The sequence below is a fragment of the Cydia amplana genome, chromosome 3, assembly GCF_948474715.1.
Source record: "Cydia amplana chromosome 3, ilCydAmpl1.1, whole genome shotgun sequence".
NCBI lineage: Eukaryota > Metazoa > Arthropoda > Insecta > Lepidoptera > Tortricidae > Cydia > Cydia amplana.
This window is the reverse complement of record NC_086071.1, coordinates 4,630,199-4,641,191: the sequence shown is the minus strand read 5'-3', so window position 1 is coordinate 4,641,191 and position 10,993 is coordinate 4,630,199. Positions and strand designations below refer to the sequence as shown.

At 37.9% G+C, this 10,993-nt stretch overlaps 1 long non-coding RNA gene across 1 annotated transcript; it reads left to right on the top strand.

Annotated features, from left to right (window-relative positions):
* On the top strand, positions 1–314 carry LOC134662893 (uncharacterized). Its single transcript, XR_010098103.1, has 2 exons — positions 1–103; positions 215–314. It is a non-coding gene; the product is annotated as an uncharacterized LOC134662893 (long non-coding RNA).
* Positions 315–10,993: the final 10,679 nt, after the last annotated feature.

The following is a 10,993-nucleotide window of genomic DNA, read 5'->3' as shown; positions in this document are numbered from 1 at the left end:
GACCTATTTTGTCGCAGCAGCTGACGCGTGGAGACCGTCCATTATATTATATTGTAACATTTTTGAATTAACTACTAATCATTCGGAGCGTTCGGAACGCTGAGTTCTGAGGGCCTACCGCGAACCACGTTCGACGTGTTGCCTCCCTGTCACACTTACGTACGAATTTACAAGTGCGACAGAGAGGCAACACGTCGAACGTGGTTCGCGGTAGGCCTTCTGTGTGTAACATGGTTCTGACTAACGTCGATTTAGGTACAATTAACTTACAACAATAAGCACTTGTGTAATAAATACACGTATTTTTGTACTTATTTTGTGTTTTATTAATTTTATTATGCTACCCCAAAGTATTTTTTTTTTAATGGAAAAACGTCCAAAAACATTTGACAACTATTAGGAATGACAAAGTAGAGCTAGCAGTGTGATGGTCGCCGTTATCGACGACGTGACATCAAATTGCGGAAATATAGTTTGTCAAAGGAGTGTCTCATTTCAAACATAGATAGAGATAATCATACTATCTTTGTCTTACACTAGTACCTACTGGCACCCAAACGAAAATGATGAGTATAGTTTTTTTAGTTCTTATTTACTGACAAATTGGGTTTGACCAACTATAATTACGATACAATACAAGTGCGAAAAATAGGAAATTCGATAAGAGTAGCGATTAAACACGTCCAAACATGTATCGCATAACGTTTTACAGTTTATGGATTTCAGCTCAATCGGAAACCGGGAAGTGGATCAAATTTAACTTGCAAGATTCCATTACATGTTATAGATAGTCAACCAAATCTTGTCAGTAAAAAAAGGCGCGAAATTCGAATTTTCTATGGAACGATATCCCTTCGCGCCTACATTTTTCAAATTTGCCGCCTTTTTCTACTGTCAAGATCTGGTTGACCGAGTATAGTTACATACAGGTCGACCTAATAAAAGCGTGTTAAAAACATATGGCCCTTTAAATTTTCGATATGCTGATACGGATTGACATGTGGGAACGGGACGTCGCTCTACAAATCCATAGTGCTGCGTTGCTTGCACATGTCATTCCGTACGGAAAATCCCGTGCGTGTGCGGCCAGGCTTAAGCTATGTCCAGACGAAACAATTTTTAGCCAATCTGATGAAATTGTCCGATCAAATCAGGACGTGCGGACGTAAACGCCAGTTTTGGCTCGCCGAATTCGACCGCGGATTATGACCTGACGTATGATATTACCGATAAAATGGGGTGCGGACGCAAGAATACCAATTTGTGACGCTAGTATTTTCATTTAGGATCATTTTTTTTAACTTAGAGAGCTAAAATATCACCATAAATCTTAAATTGGTAATTAAATTGGAGATTGACGCCAATTTCATTTCTGATCAAATCGGTCGATTTGATCATCCCGTTTGGACACCGCTTTACCCCGGCCGCAGACGTTCGGAATTTTCTTTCGGTTTCCGTACGGAATGACAGGAGGGAACGGGACGTCGCTCTACAAATGCATAGCGCTGTCTCGCTTGCACATATAATTTCGTATGGAAAATTCCGAACGTCTGCGGCCAGGCTAATAAAGACCCTCTTTCACTTCTTTCACTTTGTTCTGTTCAAGTCGGTGCAAACTTCGTCGGGACGAACTCACACATTTCTGAACGAAGTGGCTGAATAAATTCATACCTTAGTCGATAGTCTTTTTGTATTTAAAACGACAACGAGTCAGTTGTCATTGCTAGGCTGCAGAGGACGCTTTTGTTAGTTTTTGACCGGATATATTGTACTTGTTTATACAAAATTGCCAGATAAATTCAATTACGTGTTTGTGAAAATTGTATAATTCTTGTTATATTTTTATTTCAAGTCTCAATACGAAACAGTGCGCGACAGATTTAATTTCGTTATAAGTTACTTGACTGAAGCATTGTAGACGAAGTCAAGCTATTGTCTATGTGGGTGTCAAAATTTCAGTAGTGTGCGTGCAACAGAACTCGCTTGTCGCGTTGCGGTGCGTGTGCTTTCTACAATTGACTTTCAACGCCTCGTAAGTTTGTGAATTTCATTTATTATTGTGTATTTAGTGTGCCCAAGGATTAAGCTAAATTGTGAAATGAAGTCCTGGCGAGTAACGTGAAGAGGGATGGCCGGATCCACCGTGATCATTCGATCGGATCGTGTCGATGCGTCACCTTTGTGTGCCATTTCGCGTTCCGTATATTATTCTAGAATTTGGATACATAGATGTTGTAGGCAAAGATGAGGGTCTGTGTGTTAGGAGAAGAAAGAGGAAGCGCTGAGGGAGTGCTGTATGCATTCTAACCTCGTTGGGGCCGTAGAGGAAGTGAGCCGAGTGAGCGCTCGGCGTCGACGGCCGACGGCGGCGGCTCCCGTGATTGGTCGCGGGAGTTCCTCGTATTGTATACGCCGTTATTCTTTGTGCTAATCGCGAATTGCCTCGACACCTATTTGTAATGTTTCCTGATTTCAACAACCTAATGAATTTAATGAAATAGGTAGTTGTAGTGGATAGTTGTACACTTAGGTATTGCTAATTTTACCTGTTGGTGTTTGTAATCCTTGTCTGGTGACAATCCGTGAGGCTAATGCTCAGAATTTTACCTAAATTGAAAACTATAATCAAGCATTTGCATTGAATCTGATGGATCTGGGTCTGTACTGAATGAGGTAGCCAGCTGATGCCTGACCTGGCAGGTGTCACACGTTACACTTCTGACAAACTTCGCTATGTACATAATTCTGTTTTTTAATACTTAAACTGATAAACAGGGGTCGGACAAAAAGTGCGGATGACGTCAAACCACTTATAGGATGATTTCAAATAGTATTTTTGATTTTCATAAACAATTATCACTTATCGTTTATCAACCTCTTTATTAAACGATATCGCCACTTGAAATGAGTAAGTACGTTTTTGACTGACACATTGTCAATCAGATGAACAATAAATTGACTTCGTTATTGTTTAGCTATTGTATCTTCACGATTATATTTAGCTAAAATTTAGCTAAAGGGTGAATCAACTTTTTCTTGTCACTCGTTGCCATGGTTACGTTCTCCTGGGTCACTCTTTAAAACCAGATTTTTAAGCATTTAAATCCACCAAACACGCTTTTTTGTGATACTTATAAACCCTTTCCATTGAGGGTCGTCTACCAAACGTGTCAGAAGAAGGTGGTGTACGGTGTACAATGTCTTCTAACAAACTATGCTACTATTGTCTCTTGGCTGACCGGACAGAATAACAACAAGAAATAGTTGATCCACCCTAAAAGTATAATAACATTTTTTTTTATTTTTACTAATCTTACCTACTGTTCCCACTTTTGACTATTAAACCTATTTGTCTGAGGATCCCACAGACTTGTTCTAAGTGTTCTAACTAATTTCAAATAATTATACCTTATGGTAACAAGTTTCGTGAAATTTATTTTATTCACTACATCACCCTACCACCTGTATTATTAATTCCATGGATTTATTTACGATTATTTTGTTACTTCATTAATACTACTTTGTTACTACATGTCACACGGAAGTTTAAATACAAACTCAAACATCATCCTGTGTGCAAGATTACGTCATTTTTACGTCATCCGCACTTTTTGTCCGACCCCTGCTGATAAATAATGGTGCCTACAAACATTACAGTATGCATCTTAATATATGTTTATTTATATTTTTTAATAATTGTGAGTATTTCATACTTGAGTAAATCAATGTTAAAAATTAATTGCATACTTCTTACACCATTATACATATCACAATCATTTAATTAATTTATGGTTGTAATGGTAATTTATGTAATGAAGAATAATGTAATTTAGTACAAATTCCTTACTAAATTTGGTAGTTTGTTGATCTGTGTAGTGAAGTGCACTTCATTCAAAATAAGGGTTGCCAAAACTACATACCCTCAATTCAAGTATGTACATAACTTCTCCTTAACTAGCATTACATCATAATTCCACTACAAATTGTGTCATGATCGTTAAGTACCTAATTCATTTAGTATATTTTCATAATAAAAAAAAATAACATCCCACCAAAAACATTTTCATGTAAAATGTTGCCAAGACGAAACCATAAGGCTCGCACTGACAAAAAGTTATCAGATATCTTGTAGAGCCAAGCTTCTAACTCTACAGGCCCTACCTTCACAGACTCTACACCTTAGTCAAAATATGTGGCTTGACCGCTTCGTCACATGGGCGTAAGGTGAAATATGTATTCACTATTCATTATTTATAATTATAAAATAGTTCTTGTAATAATGAAACGGCCAATTTTTGATGATCAACAGTGAGTGAATGAGTGAATTAGTCAGTGACGAAATCGGGGTTTTCTAGACATTAATAAAATCCAAAGTATAAGAGCTATGCAATTGAAATTTTTTATGCTTAATAAGTCCACTATTGACATCATATCCCGAGAGTTTTGTTTATCTGGTATAATCCAAACCCAAGTTAAGAGGGTTCAAAAAAACGACGAAGCGCTTCGAGAAAAGGTAGGTAGTGCCCTTGCGCTTCGCTTTGCTCGTCTTGGCGGGGGCACTACCGTGCCCCCAGATTGGGATAGGTGTTAAACTATTTTTATGCAGCTTTTATTCATTGTAAATTGAATGGATATATATTTCTTGGTAAAATTGTTGTTTTAGTGTTTTACTTAGGCAAAGTTGGGCACCAACGGTGAAGTTAGGCTTCTCTATGCTAGATAGTTTTGCTGACCCAAATTTTCTATGAATTGCATCATTTTTTTATTTTTTTATTATAGGACATTCTTACACAGATTGACTAAGTCCCACAGCTCACAGTAAGCTCAAGAAGGCTTGTGTTGTGGGTACTCAGACAACGATAAATATAATATACAAATACATACATAGAAAACACCCAAGCCACAAATGTGTTTGTAGGTCAAGTTTATCCATCATAAGGCCGCAGATTGGACGCACGCGCCTGGCGGTGTGGGCAGCGGTGCGAGCGTCGCAAAATCTAGCTTTTCGATATGGATCTTCCCTAATCAATTTGCGACCCCCCTGAAAGTGCAGTTGCACCCCACCCCCTAGGTCTAGATACACTAATCCACTGGACTTGAAACGAATAAAAATTTCGTTAGCTAGTTGTATGAGTCACCTGATGTTCATTTTGTGCAAATGTTTCATTTTGCTAAATAACAAGTAGGTATTGTGTACTGTATGTTGCATACATTAGTCAAACATTTTCCGATCACACATATGCTAATGCCTTTGTGAGGTTACCTCGTGACAGTCGTGACTTAGCGACGTAAAGACAGTACGCAGGTGTGCTACTTAGACTTAGAGCTTAGTAGTGCTTAGGACTTATTACAACTTCCTGATTTGCTTACTGTTATGAAAGACGTAGCTTTACTTTGGAATAAAGTTATTTAACCCCTCAGACATGAAGTATGTTTTATATATATATACTAGACTTTTAAGAATACATAAATATTAAACAAATAAACGTTGCATTAGCAAACCAGGTCCAGTAGTGTCAGAGTGCCTCGCGAACGGGCAGAGATGCTATGCGGTTAATGCGGTATTCAAAGACTTATAAAGGATTCTGCAAACAGAAGCAAAACGCTCCAAATTCGCTGTTTCCAATTAAACAATCTTCTTTACTTGTATTAATACCTACATATCTTATACCTTTAAACGAGCAATTCTTGTTTATTTATTTATTTATTTTATTTCGGGGATCTCGGTAACGGCTCTAACGATTTCGATGAAATTTGGTATAGGGGAGTTTTCGGGGGCGAAAAATCGATCTAGCTATGTCTCTCTCTGGGAAGACGCTCATTTTTATTAAGTTTTTATATGTTTTCCGAGCAAAGCTCAGTCTCCCAGATATTAAAATACCTGAGTAAGCATCGTGTTTTCTAGAACACCTATAAAAATCTACAATATGTACCTACTTACTTATGTAAGTACTTACTAATACCTAGCAGTTTTAGCGACATAGATAACACAGTTACTTTTGTATTTATAGTAGGTATGTATTAGCAAGAATCATGTTGTGATACACATCATAATTTGCTCTCGATCTCGACACGTCGCTCACGGTATCCGATCGACACCTCCAAAATTTTTTGTTTGGTGTTTCATACGCCAAATTATATTTTTTGATTTGACCAAACGCGATAAAAGCATGTTTTCTGACAAAACATATCCTGTAGAATCCATTGGTTTAAAAGGTTACCCTTTTGAAAATCCAACTGTTAAAAAACATTCAATCAAATGTTTTGGCAAAAAAAACATCGTACAAATCACCCGCACTAGATTAATCTAAATTCAAGTCAGCGGTAAAATAAAAAATATAACTGCCAAGGTGCAGTCAGTATCATGCCCACACGGTTAAATACCTAATTGTAGCTAATAAACTAGTATGGATCATGTGTAGTAAGTAGTGCAGCGGTGCAGAGGCTGCGCCGCGGCGGGGCCGTGGATGTGGGTCAATGGTAGCGCTCCATCGAGCGCGGCCCTGCGACCGCGGCCCCGCCAACTGGGTCGCGGGAGGGGTGGGCGCCCTGCACCAAGCACACCCCTGTGTTTTACACATAGAACTTAACATGAGCAAATTACTCGGAATTCAATAAGTTTCTGACCAATAACATTAGTATAAACACACGCACACCCCCCAGTGTTTTACACATAGAACTTAACATGAGTAAATTACTCGATAGTCAATAAGTTTCTGACCAATAACATTAGTATAAAGACACTTGTTTCTGCTTGCGACTTCGTCTACGTTGGATGATTTCCGTGATCAAAACTATATTATATATTCTATGTCTTTCTCCGGGACTCAAAAAAGATTGCCATACTTAATTTCATTAAAAAATCGGTTCAGCCGTTACTTTTGCATTTATTATTAGGGATTTATTGCGGATTATAGGGTCATTGCGCTAGTTTCCGTCCAGGCTCTAGATTTTATTTTTAATTTGTTATTTATGAAATATCACATTATTTCTATTAACATAACATGCCTTAAAAATAAGCTAAAATTAGACCGAAAAAACTAATTCAAACTAACAAAAAATAAATTAAACTATGAACTAAACTGAAACTACCTAAAAGTAAAATGCCTACAAATAGAAAATTGGCCCCAGGTGATTTTTGAACGCTCTACCAATCACTACTACGAGTAAATCGATCGACCCATTTTTAGATTAATGACGAACGTTAATTGTAACGGCTTATTGCCCTGATTATATGTATTAGGTAGGTAGGTATACTAGGTATACTGGCTTCGTCCCGTCGTAGAGTAGCAAAGAATATGGTAAATAAATTTTAACATAACAGAATTTTATCGGTTTCTTTTTTAATGTAAACACTGCAATAGGTAGGTACCTTATTTAACGAATAATTAGGGAAACTTAAAAGGATCCGTTATCGTTATACACACATAATATTGTTGCACAACATTGCCTAATACCATGTCAAACATTGTCTTGCTTGAAAATAACAGTGATTCTCCATATACACCATAGAGTTAGAGACCAAACCAAACCATTGTCTATGTCTAATTTTAGGAAGTTAACGGTACAAGGTTCCAGTTATTGCGCAGGTTAGGCATGTAGCTACAAAAATAATGTTCCGTTACTCAAAAGGTTATGGGAATGGAATTATGTAGATATGGTTAATCGAGACACCTACTTCTCTCTTCGAAAGTATTTTATTTACTACAGATTATAGTAGTTGTAGCCTGTACTCATTCTATCTTGGATTTGTGTCTAAAAAGGCGAACTTACCTATCCCTGTAAGGATATCTAGTAGTAGATGAGAATTTATAGTGAACTGTAGACAAGAACAGCACTATGTACAAATTATACTATAGATTACAGGAAAATGAATACAATATTGTAAAAATAATAACAGAGGTGAAGTGAAACATGTAGTTGCCATGTGATTCTCTTGGCCTCCTTAACCGTTGTCGCGTTTGATGAAATGCCTCTCATTTGCGCGTTACTTGACTTGCATTAAAATGTTTGTGAGAAAGTGCTTGTTTTGGCGGAAGAGAATGTGCTTGTTTTGGCGGAAGGATCTTGGCCTCCGAAACGAGAGCACACCATTTTTCCCGATCCTGCGCCGTTTCCTGCCAAATATCGGCTTGAAGCTGACGCAGATCCGCTTCCACACTGTCTCCCCAGCGGTATCTGGGCCGACCTACCGGGCGGCCACCAGTCGGTCTTCCCAGGTACGCCCTCTTGGCAGCTCGGTCCTCTCCCATTCTCAATAGGTGCCCGAACCAGCGAAGTCTGTGGGATTTCGTTTCGCCGATGATATTGGGTCCGGCCACCAACTCCTCGATTTCGGCATTCCTCCTTATCCTCCAGGTGCCGTTGTCTCTCTTGATAGGTCCCAGGATCTTCCGAAAAATTTTCCTTTCCGCTACCAGGAGCTGACTTTCCTCTTTTTGTGTTAGTGTCCAGGCCTCACAACCATACATAAGGATTGGTCGGATAACGGTCTTATATATCCTTAACTTAGTATTTCTGCTGAGATTTTTACTTAATGCATAATATTTTAATATTTACTTGGTCACTATTTCTTAAATGGCATGTCATATGATATGATCTATTTTTGATAAGACATTAAACTGTAGGTATTATTAATGATTGTGAATCTGGGCCGTTTTTTACGACCAATCATTTTGATTAAGTAAATATTATTATAACTTAATAACAACTATGCGTATTAGTTTTAATACTTTTCTCTAGCGTCAGCCGGTGACCGTTCCAGTACCAACAGCCGCAAAAGTGCATGGCGAATTTCTCAATGAACTAATTCATAATTTCTCCATGCAATTTCGCAGCTCACTGTAAAGGTACACCTTCATACAATCAGACGTCGCGTAGGTAAGACGTGCCATACGCCGCTTACGACATGAACTTGGCCTTAACGATTCACTTCGTTTATTGTCAATTAGATAAACATACACAGTTACACACTTCTCTCCTATTTGGTCTATTTATAACTTGTGTGTTTATTGGTCGCTCCACCCTTAGCCTTCATTTGTCGCAACGCAAGTGAATGAAACGAATCATCTGTAGAGTTAGCACAGGAGCGCAAACATCGCGCGCGAGATAGACTACCCGTTTATTTTATTCTAACTGTATTAGAGAGGGGCAGCTTGCCTATGCCGCGCACGAAATACTGTTGCGGCGCTCCTGTGCTAAGTCTACACGGTTTAATCATTCGACTTGTGATTCAAATACAGCATTGAGCGGAAATTTATCGAGAAAAAGGAGATGAGGTCTCGGGCGACATTATAAAACTACCTACACCAAATATACCGCTCGGTTTAAGACCCAGACGCACTGTGACTCATTATTATACAGATTTTGGACCCAATTTAAAATTATATGAAGCAAATGCTATAGCAATCAATCGTAATTACAATTACATAATTATAATTACACCATTCAGCACAGATTCCTTACAACCACATCTTAGCCGTTTTCTATAGGAACAAAACAACATACCTTTAGGAACAAATATTTTCATGAACAAAATGCCTGAACAGCTAAATGTTTTTTCAAACTGCTGTTACTATTTGCAATTCGGACGAATACGTATCAAAATCACTAGAAAGCCTAGAAACAAATTTTAATGTACGGCGATCGATTGCTACCTGGAATTACCTACACGCCGGAACGAATCTATGCGGATGACAGGTTCAAAATTACCTGCTCCGCACCAGGGAATACGAGTATATTGTTTGATTTAGGTTTGTGTAGCATTTTAGGGATTGTTTCGGCGTTGCTTTTCTATTGTTCCTATTAGTTTAAATTAAAAGAGCCATCACTGTGGGACTAGGTCGACGTGTAAAATTGTCTTATATTTATGTATTTACTAGCTTCTGCCCGCGCATTCGTCGGCGTAGAATTGATATTTAATCTAAAAAAAAAATATTATTATCCCTTATTTAGGAGGGCTCATTTAGACGGGGCGAGAACTCGCATGCGAGTTTGATTACATTGCGTCGTTTGATCGGTAGGCTGAATTGATGGAACCTCAATTGTCCGCAATGTAACTAAAATCATATACGAGTTTGCGCGCCGTCTAAATGAGCCCTTGTTCTAACAAATATTTGACATAAATGTTTCTCTGAACGTTTTCCGGATGATTTTATAAACCAATATATATGTTATAATAAAATACATGTGTTTTTTATTTAAATTTATATTTTAGCATTTCTTGAGGGTTCTTTCAATTATTAACCATTTAGGTAAATGTATCAGAATGGAAATTGTATAACAAATCCATTTAAAACCGAATTTCCATTGCTTATCGTAAAATAAAGTACTTGGAAAAATCCTCTAGTGAAGTCTGGTGCATGCAGAAACTTATCACTTTTTACAAAAACAATGACCCTCTTTCAAAGCATGAGAAATGAAAAGTCAATTAAAGTGATCAATGGTAGCAACAAAACTAGGCTAGACTTGACGGAGAGGCGTCTAGCGGGTGTCCCGAGACTCCCAAGACGAACAACTGGGAGCGTGGTGAAGGGCGACTGTCTCGCCGTGGTTATTGACTTGCACGTATTCCCTACAGTCATCACGGCTAAAAACAGAAACATTTGATTGTTTCGATCGTTCGAGCGGAAGCGGCAGAGATCAGTCCGTTTTATATGTTTATTTATGTGTAGATATTTCGTACAAGAACAAAATGCATTCTGTAGCGGTATACATTCAGGACCCTTGTTTTCATTTAATTCATTGCTGTTTTACCAGCTATGCTACTGAACCAATGTCAATTGATGGAATTCGCTTTTAAGTAATGACTTTGTATAGTTTGAATGATAAATGTTTAATGATAATGTTTGGCGTTGTATTTCATTTGTAATGTTTAAAAATTATAATATTTAAAACTTTCCCGTTTTGAACACATATTAACTCACATTGACCAGTGAAACCTGTGTCGAAACGTCGGTAAATAAAGGTAATGGAATAAATTTAGCGTTAGACC